Source organism: Amblyomma maculatum, chromosome 6 (assembly GCF_055883805.1).
Source record: "Amblyomma maculatum isolate TAMU_Amacu chromosome 6, ASM5588380v1, whole genome shotgun sequence".
In the NCBI taxonomy this organism is placed as follows: domain Eukaryota; kingdom Metazoa; phylum Arthropoda; class Arachnida; order Ixodida; family Ixodidae; genus Amblyomma; species Amblyomma maculatum.
The window spans coordinates 171,883,707-171,899,708 of record NC_139349.1 but is presented as its reverse complement, the minus strand read 5'-3'; the positions used below and the strand labels follow the sequence as shown (position 1 = coordinate 171,899,708).

At 49.0% G+C, this 16,002-nt stretch overlaps 1 pseudogene; it reads left to right on the top strand.

Moving 5' to 3' along the window:
- The first annotated feature begins 2,374 nt into the window (after positions 1-2,374).
- Positions 2,375-16,002, top strand: part of LOC146187408 (uncharacterized) — a 90,353-nt pseudogene continuing 76,725 nt past the window's right edge.

Genomic DNA, 16,002 nt, shown 5'->3' with positions numbered 1-16,002 from the left:
GGTCATTATTCAAGAAATATCCGAAAAAAGAAACTTGGAATACTGCCCATGACAATCTTACTGCAACAGTATAGACTGGCGATCATGGGCTCTTCCTAAACAAAAGAAAAAAATCGATATCTGGAGGATTTAGGTGGTGAATGTTAGCGGTCTAGGGATTTATCCTCCATATAAAAATTAGAAGCATGTTAGCCTTGGATGATCACGGTTGAAAATAATCTGTAGCGTGCTTTATCTCCTGTTCCTTAAAGTGGCAGCCTTCATGCTGAATTTGTGTCATAATTTAGCACGTTGCATGAATGGGTTAATTTTACTCTGTGTAACTGATGTTGGGCTATGCGATTTTATCAACAGCAGCGAAGGCCTGTTAATGCATTTACGGCCGTTATAAGAGTGCCCCTAGGGCATTCCTATAAGAAGATGCCGGGAATAAAACGAAAGTAACAAGAAGAAGAAAAGGTTTCAATCGCGGAATGTTTCTTTTTCAGAAAATTTTAGGGGATGAAATTGTTAAGGAGAGGGTTTTATAGTGCGACATGTACCTTTTGAGCACTGAAACTGTGACACCTTTCGAATTTGTGAAGTGTTTCACATGGGTTCTTGCGAGGAGACCCTTTATGAAGGTTCGGTGTTCCCGATGCGACAAAATTTGGTGTTACACTACTCTAGATGCGCTGTTGGCAGATGACACAGTGACTGCCAGTTGATAGGAATGGTTCATTGGCTAATTTTAAGGCATTTTTGGGATCATCGGACACGCAAAGGAGCTAAGCTATCGTGCTCTGATTGCGTTTCACGTCCAGTTGCACACCGCTGCGATTAGAAACCGTTGTCCACGGGGGATGAGAGTCTGATCCCCATGGAGGAATATAACAATCCTGCCTTGTGAACCAGGGCCGTCAGTGCCAATGACAAGATCGATTCGAAGCCCGGGAGCACACCGCCGGTGCCGGCTGCGGGCGACAACGGGCGACAATGCAGCGCCTATAAGCATACCACCAGCAGCTATCGAGAAGGAACCCGCACCTCGAGTACCGATGGAACACGATGAAGTAGCTTTCAGATCTCAAAGTGATTGTAACTTCCGTATAGCCACCCCACAGAGACGTTCTTGCACTCCGTGTTCAAAGGAGCCGAGCAAAGATTTGAGGAAGCCAATTACCTCGATCAGTTGAGGATCAATCCCACCAATAACTCTGTCACCTTAATTTCGCTTCTCACCAAAAGAACTGAAGCATACATAGCACTGAATTATGTACAAATAGAAGGCCAGACGCTACTCGTTGATGTGTAAACCTCGACACCAGGCAGCTGCTTTATGAAAGGCGTCAGATGTACCAGATGGACAGATCTACCAGTAGAATTTCGAGAATATACTGAAATTTAACAATATCGCCGACGCCCTACATAAGAAAATGAAGGTCTGTCGAGGTGGCTTCACAGCCATCACACAGCTACCTGCAAAAATGCGGTTTGCTTCGGCGCTTTATCTGTGTGAACCCTTCAGGAACAAGGTGGAAGCGTGCTTCAACAGCTGCCTGGAACACGCGCCGATGTCACAATCAAGAAAGGAAAATCTGTGCAGAAGATGCGGAGCGCAACATTTAACGAACGATAAACTGGACTTTACGGCAAGATGTATCGTGCCTCACGGATTCGAGGAAGAGTAAAATCTACTGCGATTTACAGCCGGGCAGCGGCATGACTATGCCAAGGAGCCGAGAAGCCAGACACCGCGACATCTACTTGACAGACCAACCTTAAGCCCGCAGCGTGGAGCGAGGAAGGAATGGATCAAGCATTCCCCTCTTTTCCGAGCTAGGGCACCTATGCACAAATGGGCCGCCAGCAATTATGGCACCTTCCACTCTACTAAAAAAGCAAGTGTCAGCAGAAAACAAATTTTTAAGAGAGCAGTTAGCTTACATGATGAGAAGAATAGAAAACATCGAAAGAGGGGCAAGAGTACCAGCTCCTGCACCAAAACAAACGGCGAGTCCTAAACGCGCATACCCACTATAGTGTTCCTAACGCATGTGCCGTAAACACGACTACGTCACCGGATATGGAGGTTGAAACATCTAACAGTCAAAACCGCCCGGCTCACGCGGACAGTAATTCGGATGCCATAACTAAAAAAAAGCCTGCGGAGACCTTCTATGAGGAAACCACTCAAAAACCAACCAGGGACGAGGAAAGGATTCCTCTTTTCTGATGGAAAAAGGAATCAAATATCAACGCCAACGGACCCGAGTATATTGACGGAATAAATGCCTTGCCTCAATGCGGACTCACTGGTAAGGATGCAATTAGCAACGTCCTTATGAACACGCAGGACAATATCTTAGGCGACCTATAAAGTACTGTGGCAGCCATGGAAAGCAAACTAGCAGCCTTTGAAACAGCAACAGCCAATAAATCCACGAGGCTAGATATAACTGTCGACAAGTTGTCGGCAATACCAGCAACCTTGCCAAATCCCCAGCACAAAGATGGCCCCTCGGCAAGAAAGTGAGGTATGGCAGTGGAACTGCAGGATGTTCCTTGGCAAGCGGGGCAACCTGCTGCTCTACATTAAAAACACTCAGCTAGATAACCGATGTCATAGCACTCCAAAAGAATAGGGGACCAATCAATTTAGCAGGCTACACTAATTTTATTTTTATTGGTTCGGATTTGAGTTTAACGTCCCAAAGCAACTTAGGCTATGCGAGACGCCGTAGTGGAGGACTTCGGAAATTTCGACCACCTGGGGTTCTTTAACGTGCAATTACATCGCACAGCACACGGTCGTTTAGCTTTTCGTCTCGGCCGAAAAGCGGCCGCCAACGCATAGATTTGATCCTGCATCCTTGAATGCAGTAGTAGAGCGCCCTGACCACTGCGTCACACCGGCAGGGGAAGGTTTTGTACAAACAGGCGTGTCAAACAAGCGGGACCAGCTCAATGCGACGTTCATTCAGAAAAACATCACTGCCATACAACACACACTCGATGACACCGATGTCAGATACACCTAGCTAGAAATTGCCCGCAGGAAAAAAGGAGATACAAAATTCTTCGTCTTAGATTTGTACTGCTCATCCAAAAACGCAGACATAGGTCTACCGCGTCGGCTAGAGAAAGTCCCAAAGCTTACCGCCAGGGTTAGTTACTAAAGGTAGGCTATTTTAACGCGCGACCAGAGGCATGGCGATTCAACAAAATCATGCCGAAAGGTACCAGAATTTGAGAAGCAGCACAGGACTTTGGCTTCTCTATAAGGAACAATCCGCAGGAAGTCACCAGGCCAGGCAACAGCATAAATGCGGACAACTCGCCAGACCTTACGCTAAGCCAAAGTTGTCGGAAGCTTAACCGTCGCCTTTAAGAGTTCAATGCGATCGTTATTGAGCACCGTTCGCATCGCACTCCTCACGCTCTTCAGCCTCACAAAGATATTTCTCACACAGCACTCAATTTTTTGTACTTAGTGCAGGGTGAAATTTCACTCTTGCCAAGATTTTAGCCACCAATCAGAGAACCTCCGTTCAGTCATTATTCCAGCTTAGTCTCTAGTCTGCTTTTTTCTTCTCAGTCCTTAAACCACAATGCTTTGAAAATGATGGATGAATGTATACGGGTTCGAATCAGGTAGCGGGTCGCGCCATTTATTGTGGCAGCGCCATACAATAGTTGGAATTTTTCGCTGAGCGTCGCATTGCAGGTTAGCAAAGCGGAAATGTTCTTTGCTACTCGCTTGGCTATTACTTCCATAACTAGTTTCTTTCTAATGACGCAAACTCCAAAGGTAATGCATACGTTAGGTCCACTTTTATTCGGAGAGAAGCAAAGCGGTTCTTTGGCGGAGTGATGGCGTGCTCACCTCGCACTGCGAAGGAGCCGTGTTAGACTCCGCAGGTTTCCGAAAACCTTCTTGAATTTCTTGTGATTTTCGCGTTACAACTACAATGCCAAAACAGCTTTTCTGCGATACAGGATCCTTGACGCAGTCGTGTCAAAATATTCTGGACGCCCGCTGCAACAGCACGGAACAGTCGCTAGGCAGTCAGCACTATATCCTCTCGAAGTTCAGCGCTACGCCACAAAAACCCCTGATCACAAGGAGGTTGTATACAACCTCCCGCATGTGCAATAGCCTTGCGTTTGTTCCACCGTTGGAAAAAGCAGCGTCTCAAGAGAACGCCGTTACGGTGCATTGTACAACCGGAGAAGCAGATCGAGGCGCATGCCACCGTTATGAAAAGACAACCTGGCTTTTGCTGCCACACCCACTCGACACAGCGTAGACGAAATCCGACGCGCAGAATCCCCTCGCTCGAATTGCAGACAACTATGAAGATACGGACGCGGAGCTTTTAAATGAACTAAGCAAGATTTACGTCAACAGGACACCTAGCACTAACGACACCAAACACGACACCTAGCACTGGAGTCCCTATGTATGGAGGGCCCCCAATGGTCAGTTGGACAAGAACTAGATGGAAGCAGGCACGTGGTACGCGATAAGACAGCTCCGGGCCACTTTTGCGGTGGGACCGGACGGCGTCTCGAACAAAATCCTCATGAACCTAGACATCGGCTCAGTACCTACCCTAACAGATCTCATGGGCGCCTACTGGAGGAAAGAACAGGCACCACTGGAATGGAAACTCGACAAAGGGACAACCATACGAAAACCAACGAAGGAGCTCTACGTAAGAACCTAAGACCCATTTTGTTAACGTCGTGCCTCGGTAAACTAATGGAGCACGTTCTACTCAACAGGCTGTAGGGTATGCCGAGGATAACGACTTCGTCCTCCCGACCATGGTAGGATTGACACCTTCCCTTCGGTCTCGGAATGTCAGGATTTAATTGTCGAGGGACGTTCTGGATTGTAGCTACTGTCTTGAAATGAGGGAGCACTGAGACTTGACTTCTTTGAAGTCTTCAATATTGTCTCAGACGAGGCAACATTAGAAAATATCCCGTTGTTGATCATGGAAAGAGTTCGTGTGCATTGTACTCCTACCCCTGGCCCCCAGACTCACCACCACCGAAGAGATACGCATGTCTTTAACGCGGGCGACATTGCACCTGCTGTTCAACAGTGGAACAGGGCTTGTGTCGTTAACTTCTTTGTCCATCGTCTCTATCCGGGCTGCATATTTCCTCAAGATGAACATGACCCAACTAGCCCAAATTGTCATAATACTGCATCAATGGAAGTTATGCCCAAATAGAAAGTGTGGTTCAGAAAGCAGTCGACAGCACCGAGACATGCTGTATGAGCGGGTTTTGAATGCCCCCACACAGTCCGAACTTCTGGTAGTCCGTGAAAACGCGAAAGGCAAGAACAAACCTTCGCCTACTCCAATAAGGGTATAACTCAAATGTCTACCAATCAAAGATGCAGACACCATCAAATTCCTAATTATGTTCATTGAGAGTGACTGCAGAAATATAGCAACTTTGGAGAAACTGACCTCAACATTCACCCAAGCAGCCAAACAGATCAAACGAATAGGCAACACGAGAAGGGGCATGAAAGAGAGCGACACCTGTCGACTCATTCAGGCTTGAGTGAGTGTATTAGCGTATTATTGAGTATATCCTTAAGGTTGAGTGTACTATCCGGCAAGCTTATAAAACAATACTAGAACTATCGAATAACACGAGCTATCGAGGCGCCTAGCGCTTGGAATGCAAAACACACTTGATGAAGTCGAGGAAGCGAACTTAATTCACAGTACTCCTGACTCATCATCATCATCAGCAGCCTGACTATACCCACTGCAGGGCGAAGGCCTCTCCCATATTTCTCCACTTAAACCGGTTCTGTGCTAGCTCCATCCACTTGACCCCTGCGAACTTCTTAACCTCATCCGCCTACCTTACTTTCTGCCGCCCTCTGCTATGCTTTCCTTCCCTTGGAATCCAGTTTGTTACCTTAAGCGACCATCGGTTATCCTTTCTTCGCACTACATGTCCTGCCCATGCCCATTTCTTCTTCTTAATTTTCACTAGAATGTCGGTAACCTGAGTTATTTCTCTGACCCACTCTGCACGCTTTCTATCTCTTAATGTTACCCCTACCATTTTTCGTTCCATAGCCCTCTGGGTTGTCCTCAACTTAAGTAGAACTCTCTTGGTTAGCCTCCACGTTTCAGCCCCATAGGTGAGTACAGGTAAGATGCAACTGTTATATACTTTCCTCTTTAGCGACACCGGTAAGCTGCTAGTCATAATATGTGAGTGCTTTCCAAATGCGCTCCATCGCAATCTTATTCTTCTTGTTATTTCCTTTTCATGGTCCGGATCTGCGGTTACTACCTGTCCTAGGTAGACATATTCGCCTACTACTTCCAGTACTTCGCTACCTAATGTAAACTGCTGTTCCTTTCCTAGGCTGTTGAACATTACCTCAGTATTCTGCAGATTGATTTTCAAGCCTACATTTCTACTTTTCCTGTCTAGGTCACCAATCATTATTTGCAGTTTATCCCCCGAGTTGCTTAGCAAGGCAATGTCATCAGCAAATCGCAGATTACTGAGATATTCTCCATCTACCCTTATCCCTAACTGCTCCCATTCCAAGTCTCTGAATACTTCTTCTAAGCAAGCTGTGAATAGTACTGGGGAGATTGTGTTTCCTTGCCTAACATCTTTCTTTATGGCAATTTTGTTACTTTTGTAGTGAACTCTGCGAAGATATTATGAAGACGAGGATGAACTAGGCGAGGATATCACAAAGACGAGGAGAAGAACGACGAAGTGCCGCTGCGCTGCTCGAGCTCGCTTGTGGAGGCATAGACTGGCTGTGCTCTTGTGTGGTTCTCTGTGCAACTTGGAGAGTGCTATTATCCCTGTTAAAAGACAGTAAACACCCCCTTTCACTTGGTGGAGGTCAGGATTTCCTGCCGTCCTCGAGCTTCGAAGCCGCACACTCCCGACACCAGTCATGACCGACGCCAGCTTCCTAGTCCAACCGGGCCCTCGTCTGCCGTCTTCTGAGCTGGAGCTTTGCGCCAGCGGGATCCTCCTATATTTAGCGGAACCGGTGACCATGACGTGGAAGACTGGCTGGCTTCATGTGAGCGGGTTAGTACTCACAATCAATGGGACGACGCCCGAAAATTCAATAATGTAATATTCTACCTAACGGATGTGGCCAACCTATGGTTCCGGAACCACGAGGCCGACATCACTTCGTGGTCTGCTTTCAAGACCAGTTTTGCCGATATCTTCGGCCGACCTGCCGTGCGCAAGCTCCGTGCTGAGCAACGCCTGCGCGGCCGCGCACAGCTTCCTGGCGAAAATTTTACCAGTTATATTGAAGATGTTGTAGACCTTTGCAAGCGCGTGGACGCTTCAATGCCAGACCATGCCAAGATTGGTCACATTATGCAAGGGATTGATGATGACGCGTTCCAGATGCTTCTGGCGAAAAAATCCAGCAACCGTCGTCGATGTTATCAATGCATGCCAAAACTTTGATAAATTACGCAAGTGCCGCAACATCACTCGATCTTCGCTCTCACACCAGGAACCTCTTGCAGCTTTAACGCCTGACACAGACCAGTCGTCCTTGCTGCCACAAATAAAACAGTTTGTTCGAGAAGAAGTTGCCCGTGAACTATCACTCGTTCACCAACGTCCTGACGCTCCATCTCCTTTGGTGCCGAAGTTGCAACAAGACATCAGCGAACAGGTCGCAGAAGCACTTCCCATGCTTCCTGAAGCTCCTGTTGCTCCTTTGACATACGTCGGAGCACCAGTCCAGTATAGTCAACCTGCTGTTCCAGCCCCTTTGACCTACGCGGCTGTGGCTGCGCGGCCACCACCTGAGCCGTCACTACCCATGCAGCCTGTCATGCGCCCTGCACCGCTTCCTCAAACGGCTCCGCTTCATCCTTCCACCCCGCACTATTACAACCCTTGGCGTACTTCGGACAATCGCCCAATTTGCTACTACTGTGGTTTCGCTGGACATGTGGCTCGTCGGTATCGGCGTCGCATGGCCGCGCCTCCCGAGCCTGCGTCTTCTGATTACTCCCCGCCGCTGCTTCATTCTGCCCACTCTCCGCCTGCGTACGCCACAGAACAGCGTTCGTATACAACCCGCCGTTCGCCTTCTCCGCGGCGCCGGTCACTGTCACCAATGCGCCGGCGACCACCACCTGCTGACGAGGAAAACTAAGCTCCGCGGTTCCTGAGGCAAGAACTGCGTGCTCTGCGAAAAGCTCAAGGCCTCAAATTTTGCCCACGAACGTTATAGTGATCTCTATCAATGGTCTGTCCGTATATGCGCTGGTCGATACGGGTGCTGCAGTGTCAGTGATTCATGAGCGACTCTGCCGACGATTACACAAAGTTACGACGTCATTTGATGGTTTGTTACTCCGCACTGCCAGTGAAGAGAGGATTGCCCCTTTAGCAGCATGTACAGCACGTGTCGTCATTGAAGGTGTTTTGTACAGTATTGAGTTCGTAGTTTTGTCGTCTTGCTCCCACGACGTGATCCTCGGATGGGACTTCTTGTCTAAAAATAACGCCGTGATCGATTGCGCCAGAGCTGTAGTGGAATTTTCTGCACTGTGCGACGCACTGCCCGACGACAACAGTTCAGTGTGTCCTCAAAAGCTTACCATCGGTGAAGATGTAGACGTAGCACCAGGAGCTTGTGCCCTTGTGCCTTTATCGTGCCCTGCCGTGTCAGCCGTTAGTGTTTTATTTACGCCGTCTGCATCCTTCATCCATCGCAAGCACCTGCCGCTGCCGTCTGCTGTTCTCGATGTTTACGGTGGCTTCACGATGCTACTCATCTACAATCCGTCTCCGCGCCCGGTTACTCTGCTACGTGGAAAATCCCCAGGTTCTGTTCAACCAGCCAACCTTCTCTCTAACCTAGACGCCTCCGAGACCTACCGTAGTAACTACATCGATGCTCTGCAGTCCGATTCGACGCCTGATTCGTTTCCAGATGACTTCTTCCGAAACGCCATAGAGGACGCTCTTCCTTCCACCTGCCGGACGCAGCTTGTGGCCCTTTTACAAACGTTTTGCTCCGCTTTCGACGCCGCCCACACACCTCTCGGCCGCACTTCCACAGTCGCGCATCACATTCAGACCGGCTCTAACTCACCTTTGCGACCTTATCGTGTGTCAGCGACAGAGCGTCGCGTCATCAGTGAGCAAGTTGAGGACATGCTACAACGTGGTGTAATCCGCCCGTCTCAAAGCCCCTGGTCTTCACCAGTGGTGCTAGTAAAGAAGAAAGATGGCTCGGTTCGCTTTTGTGTTGATTACCGGCGCCTGAACAAAATTACCTAACAAGGACAATTACCCCCTGCCGCGTATAGACGACGCTCTTGATTGCCTCCAAGGTGCCGAGTACTTTTCGTCTCTTGATTTACGTTCCCGTTACTAGCAAGTACCAATGGCCGCCTGTGACAGAGAGAAGACCGCATTTGTGACCCCGGATGGCCTCTATGAATTTAATGTAATACCCTTCGGTTTGTGCAACGCGCCCGCCACATTCGTGAAGATGATGGATAACATCTTGCGGAAGTTCAAGTGGCACATCTGCCTCTGCTACCTGGACGACATTGTTGTCTTTTCCACCGACTTCGCCACGCACCTAGAGCGCTTGGGGCAAGTTTTGGTTTGTCTTACTGACGCCGGCCTACAACTAAATCTCAAGAAGTGTCACTTTGGTGCCCGGGAGTTGACCATTTTGGGGCACATCGTCTCTAAGGAAGGTGTTCGCCTTGATCCGGCCAAGCTGCGCGCAGTGGCGGAGTTTCCTAAGCCGGTCTCGCTCAAGCAACTTCCAAGCTTCATTGGTCTATGCTCCTATTTTCGGCGCTTCGTGCGGGATTTCGCTTGTATAATTGCACCCCTTACGAAGCTACTCGGGGGAAACAGTGACTTAACTGCGTGGTCGGTCGAGTGCGACGAAGCGTTCACCGCATCGCGCCGTCTTCTGACTTCGCCACCAATTCTTCGCAACTACGACCCCACAGCACCTACCGAGGTCCATACTGATGCGAGTGGCGTTGGCCTTGGGGCGGTTTTGGCTCAACGGAAAAATGGCTTTCAAGAATATGTCGTCGCGTACGCGAGTCGCGTCCTCTCTAAAGCTGAATGCAACTACTCAGGTACGGAAAAGGAGTGTTTGGCCATTGTGTGGGCACTAACGAAATTCCGACCCTACCTGTACGGTCGCCGATTTGACGTCGTCACGGACCACCACGCGTTATGTTGGCTCTCCTCTCTTAAAGACTCGTCCGGCCGCCTCGCACGATGGGCTCTCCGCCTTCAGGAATTTGACATCCGCGTTATATATCGCTCTGGCCGTAAACACATGGACGCCGACGCTCTGTCTCGTTCTCCCCTATCCATCGAACCTGTTTGCTCCTCGGCGGCTGATCCCGTCCTCTCGTCTCTAAAAATCGCTGATATGCCTGCGGAGCAGCGAAAAGACCCGTGGCTCGCATCGTGTCCACTTCTCCAAACGCTTCGCCTTCTCGGACTTGACGCCGTCAAGCACCACACTTTGCCCTACGAGACGGTCTTCTCTACCGCCGCAATTATATGCCTGATGGTCGACGGTGGCTTCTCGTCATTCCCCGCCATTTATGACAAGAAATTTGCGCCTCTTTCCATGCCGACCCTCAGTGTGCCCATCCTGGTGTAGTCAAGACGTTTCAGAGAATTTCTCAACGCTACTATTGGCGCGGCATGTACGGCTATATTCGCAAATACGTCCGCTCCTGCATCGCCTGTCAGCGCCGCAAGTCACCCACACCTCGTGCTTCTGGCCCCTTACAACCACTTCCATGCCCGGCCCACCCTTTTGACCGCGTTGGCGTTGACCTTTACGGCCCACTTCCCTGCACGGTCTCTGGGAACCGGTGGATTATCGTCGGCATCGACCACCTCACCCGGTATGCCAGACCCTCGCTTTACCCGCCGCTACTGCCCGTGAAGTTGCCCTGTTCTTGCTACATCATTTTGTTCTTCGCCACGGCGCGCCGCGAGAGCTGCTGAGTGACCGAGGACGCGTCTTCCTTTCCAACGTCGTTGAAGCTCTACTGGCCGAATGTCGCATCATACATCGGACCACAACAGCCTAAAACCCTCAAACTAACGGGCTGACTGAGCGCTTCAATCGTACTCTCGGAGATATGCTCACAATGTACGTTGCCGCTGATCAGACCAACTGGGACGCTGTTCTTCCTTTCGTGACGTACGCATACAATACCGCCACGCAGTCAACCACTGAATTTAGCCCTTTCTTCCTGCTTTATGGGCATGAGGCATCGTCCACGATGGGCACTATTTTACCATATCGTCCTGACTCCTCCGAGTGGACTCTCCTTTCAGACGTTGCCAAACATGCGGAAGAATGCCGCCAGTTAGCCCGCAGTTTAACATCGGAATCGCAAGGCCGCCAAAAGTATCGTCACGACAAAGATCAGACGCCACACGTTTTCCCTACAGGATCCCTTGTTTGGCTCTGGGTTCCTGACACCCCACCGGGATTGTCATCAAAATTTCGAACCGAGTACCACGGCCCCTACCGCATTGTCCGCCAAACCTCCCCTGTGAATTACATCGTGCAGCCACTCACTCCCTCTTCGGACATGCGTCATCGCGGGCGCGAAACTGTGCACGTGAGCCGCCTAAAAACGTACTACGATCCGCTCCTCTTGCCCTCACCATAAGTCGCCAGGATGGCTCCTCTTCGCTCCGGGGGAAATTGTAGTGAACTCTGCGAAGATATGAAGACGAGGATGAACTAGGGGAGGATATCACAAAGACAAGGAGAAGAACGAAGAACTGCCGCTGCGCTGCTGGAGCTCGCTTCTGGAGGCCTAGACTGGCTGTGCTCTTGTGTGGTTCTCTGTGCAACTTGGAGAGTGCTATTATCCCTGTTAAAAGACAGTAAACACCCCCTTTCACTTTCTTTATGCAGAAATATGGTTGCTGTGCTGCCACTATATACATCTTCCAGCACTTTCACGTACTGCTTGTCTACCCCCTGATTTCGCAATGCCTGCATCACCGCCGAGGTTTCAACTGAGTGAAATGCTGTTTCGTAATCAATGAATGCTATGTATAAGGGCCGGTTATATTCCGAGCATTTTTCTATCACCTGATTGATGGTATCGATATGATCAATAGTAGAGTACCGTTTCCGAAAACCTGCTTGATCCTTTGCTTGATTGAAGTCTAAGGTTGTCCTGGTAACAGACAGTAAGCTGATCGGTCTGTAATTTTTAATGTCCTTAGAGTCCCCTTATGAATGAGGATAATGTTTGCATTCTTGCATGGTTCCGGTACCGTCGATGACATCAGGCACTGCGTATACAGGGTGGCTAGCTTTTCTTAACACGATATCCCCCCGTCCTTCAGCACATCTGTAGTTATCTGATCCTCTCCAGCTGATTTCCCCCTTTTCATAGTTTCTAATGCTTTCTTGACCTCATTCTTCGTAACTAGTGGAACGTCTGACTGTTTTTCCCTACCGCCAATCTCCTTACGGCCCTTACTACTTTGGCTACTATAGAGATCTGTATAGAACTCCTCGGCTACTTTGACTATCTTGTCCATATTCGAGATGACGTTGCCCTCCTTGTCCTTTATCGCATACTTCTGGTTTTTGCCTATGCCCAATTTCTTCTTTACCGCTTTAAGGCTTCCCCCGCTCTTTACAGCATGCTCAATTTTCTCCATGTTCTACTTCCTTATATCGGCCACCTTGCGCTTATGTATTAGCTTTGATATTTCGTCCAATTCAATCTGGTCTGTTGGATTGGAAGCTTTCATACTATGGCGTTTCTTAATCAAATCTTTCGTCTCCTTAGACAGCTTACCGGTATCCTCTCTATGCTACCGCCTACTTCTACCGCACATTCAGAAATGATATCTGTGAAATTATTGTTTATTGCTTCTAGGGTAATGTCGCCATCCTCGTTTAGAGCTGAATATCTATTCTGTAGCGAGATCCTGAACTCTTCTACCCTCCCCCTCACCGCTAATTCGTTGATGGGTTTCTTTCTTACTAATTTGATGCGCTCCTTCTTCAGATTTAGGCTAATTCGGGACCTCACCACCCTGTGGTCACTGCATCGCACTTTCCCGATTATGTCCATCTTGCATAATTGCGGGGTTGAACACATTATGGAATCAATTTCATGTTTAGTCTCCCCGTTAGGACTTTTCCATGTCCATTTCCGGTTCTTCGGTTCGCTGAAGAACGTATTCATGATTCTTAAGTTATTGCGCTCTGCAAACTCAACTAGTAACTCCCCCCTGCTATTCCTAGAACCAATGCCATAGTCACCTACTGCCTGGTCTCCTGCCTACTTTTTCCCTACCTTGGCATTGAAGTCGCCCATTAGTACCGTTTACTGGGTCTACTTTTCGCATTGACGATTCTACATCTTCGTAGAAGCTTTCAACTGCGTGGTCATCATGACTACATGTAGGTGCATAGGCCTGTACAACCTTCAGTTTATATCGCTTATTAAGCCTAATAACGATGCCTGCCACCCTCTCATTCATACTATAGAATTCATCTATATTACCCGCTATCTACTTATTGACAAGGAACCCTACTCCTAGTTGTCGCCTCTCTGGTAAACCTCGATAGCACAGTACGTGCCCATCTTTCAGTACAGTATATGCCTCATTCGGCCTCCTAACCTCACTAAGCCCTATGATATCCCATTTCATACCCTCTAGTTCCTCTAACAGCACTGCTAAACTAGCTTGACTAGCTAGGGTTCTAGCGTTAAACTTTGCCAGGGTCAGTTTCCAATGGCGGCCTGTCCAGCGGAGCCAGGTATTCTTAGCACCCCCTGCTACTTAAGAGGTCTGACCGCCGCCGTGGGCAGTTGTTCCGCAGCCGCTGGTGACTGAGGGCCGGGGTTTTATGGAGCTTATCATAGGAGGGTGCGGCCAATTACTGCACCAGGGTGGCCAACTCCTGTTCTGGTGAGGGAGTGCGCTGCCGGAGGTGTTCACCGGCATCAGGTTACGCCCTAAACCTGTTTATGCATTTCCATCGACACGCGGATATTTTCTTTTTTAATCCGGTGGAGAATTGCGTGGCACCGGGATTTGAACCCCGGTCCTCTTGCATGCGAGGTGTTTGTTCTACCGCTACGCCACCGCTGCACCTGACTGGCGCACGCCAAAGCCGGGGGGTTTGTCTCCCTAAGACTAGGCTTAAATACCTTAAACACCGAACCACCGCGGATGATCCCAGGCAAATACAGCACTCTAGGTGGAGCTCATAAATTCCCTCCCAAATCATATGCACGCCACCCACCACGAAGGCTGGAGACTAGTACGCGGGCGTGCACTACACACCAAATACGAAGGAAGCCTGTCGGTCGCTTACACATAGATACGGCCGAATACAAAGAGACGGGCCGAAGTTTCGCGATCAGTGCAGGTGAGTGAGGCCCATGAGTCAGCGCCTTCCAAACTCTTCGCTGCAGCTACTGTACTCACCAGAAGCTGCGAGGCTACAGAGGAGGCAGCCTTCGCTCTGGCCGTCACTTGTGCCAAATTACGTGTAATAGTCCCTGACTCCAAAACAGCCGTACGGAATTTTGAGTAGGGGCTGCTTATCAGCTGCCACAATGAATATCCTTAAAATCTACCGTTACCTCCATGGTAGGGTGAGCGGGCATAAAAATAACGCTACAATGCGGCTGACAGACTTGTTCCGCTGCTGACTGTTCTAGACTGCGACCATCTCAAGCACAAGGAACAACGCGGCGCCTTATCGGTTTCGCAATGGTGGCCGACCACACGTGCGGCAGCAAGACGAGCTACTGGGAAGTGACGTATGCTCCGCCTACCTGCTGGATTCCACGCCGACGTCAGTTACTGCGACAATTCCTGGACTGTTGACCACATCTGCACCGGTATAATCAAGCCCGCTCTGCGTAAACGACCGGTGACGCCTGCAGCTGTTTAGTGAGCATGGGAACAACGCTGCAATGCTGCGTTCAAATTTGATCCGCTTCTGCCTGTTCCAGGTTAGTTACGTCTTCTAAATGCTCCCGTATTGCGTTCCTTGTGCTTCCATGCCCCCAGCTGCTTTTGAATCATGTGCATCAATGTTTCGGCGTGATGAAGCTGATGCTTTCTGGGGATGTCGAGCTGAATCTTGGGCAAAAAAAAAGCGTTGCAAAGAATTCCCAGTCAGTTCAGTACTCTCCAGACAGTAGCAAGGAATAGTGGGTGGAACAGCGCGGAAGCGGGAAGTAGCAAGGAAGCGGTTTTGGCACTGCTTCATAATCTTAGGACCCGCCTTGCTAAATTTGAAAAAGGGCAGGAGCATATATTTTGTTTCACTGCAAGACCTCAAAGCCAATCAGAAGGAATTGAGAAGACAATTTGCAGATATTTCTACTGGCCTTAATTCTGTTGAAGATAAGATGGGGCTGCTGGATGCAGTTTATGACAACTTGGCGACGATGAATGAAAATGCTGAAAGAGCACTGAGCGAAAATGAGAAGCCTAAAATCTGTTTAAACTATCTCGCAGGGCGAGTGGGTAGTTTCTTGATGTTCCAAACGTATCTACGAAATCATAAGATGAATCAGAGAAAAAGGTACTGCACATTGTTGAAGAAGAAATGTCTGTAACTTTAACCGAAATGGACATAGATCGCGGTCATAGAATTGGTACGGCGCAGCCTCAGAAAGCACCGCCAATAATTGTCAAATTTTCAAATGATAAAATCAGCAAACGAGTTTTCGTTGCAAATACCAAACTAAGAGATTCAGACGTAACGATGAGTGATTTTTCTCAGGCCACCAGGCATGCGCGGAAAACACTTGTTGAATTCGTAAAGCGAACTGGAGCCAGAAAACTCATTCAGCCTCTGCTATATCAAGCTATGCTAAAAAAATGGTTTTATATGTACTGCCTTATAACTGATAGTGTCCAGGAAAAAGATTCATCACGTGTTGTAGCCAACTCCGGTTCTCCTTC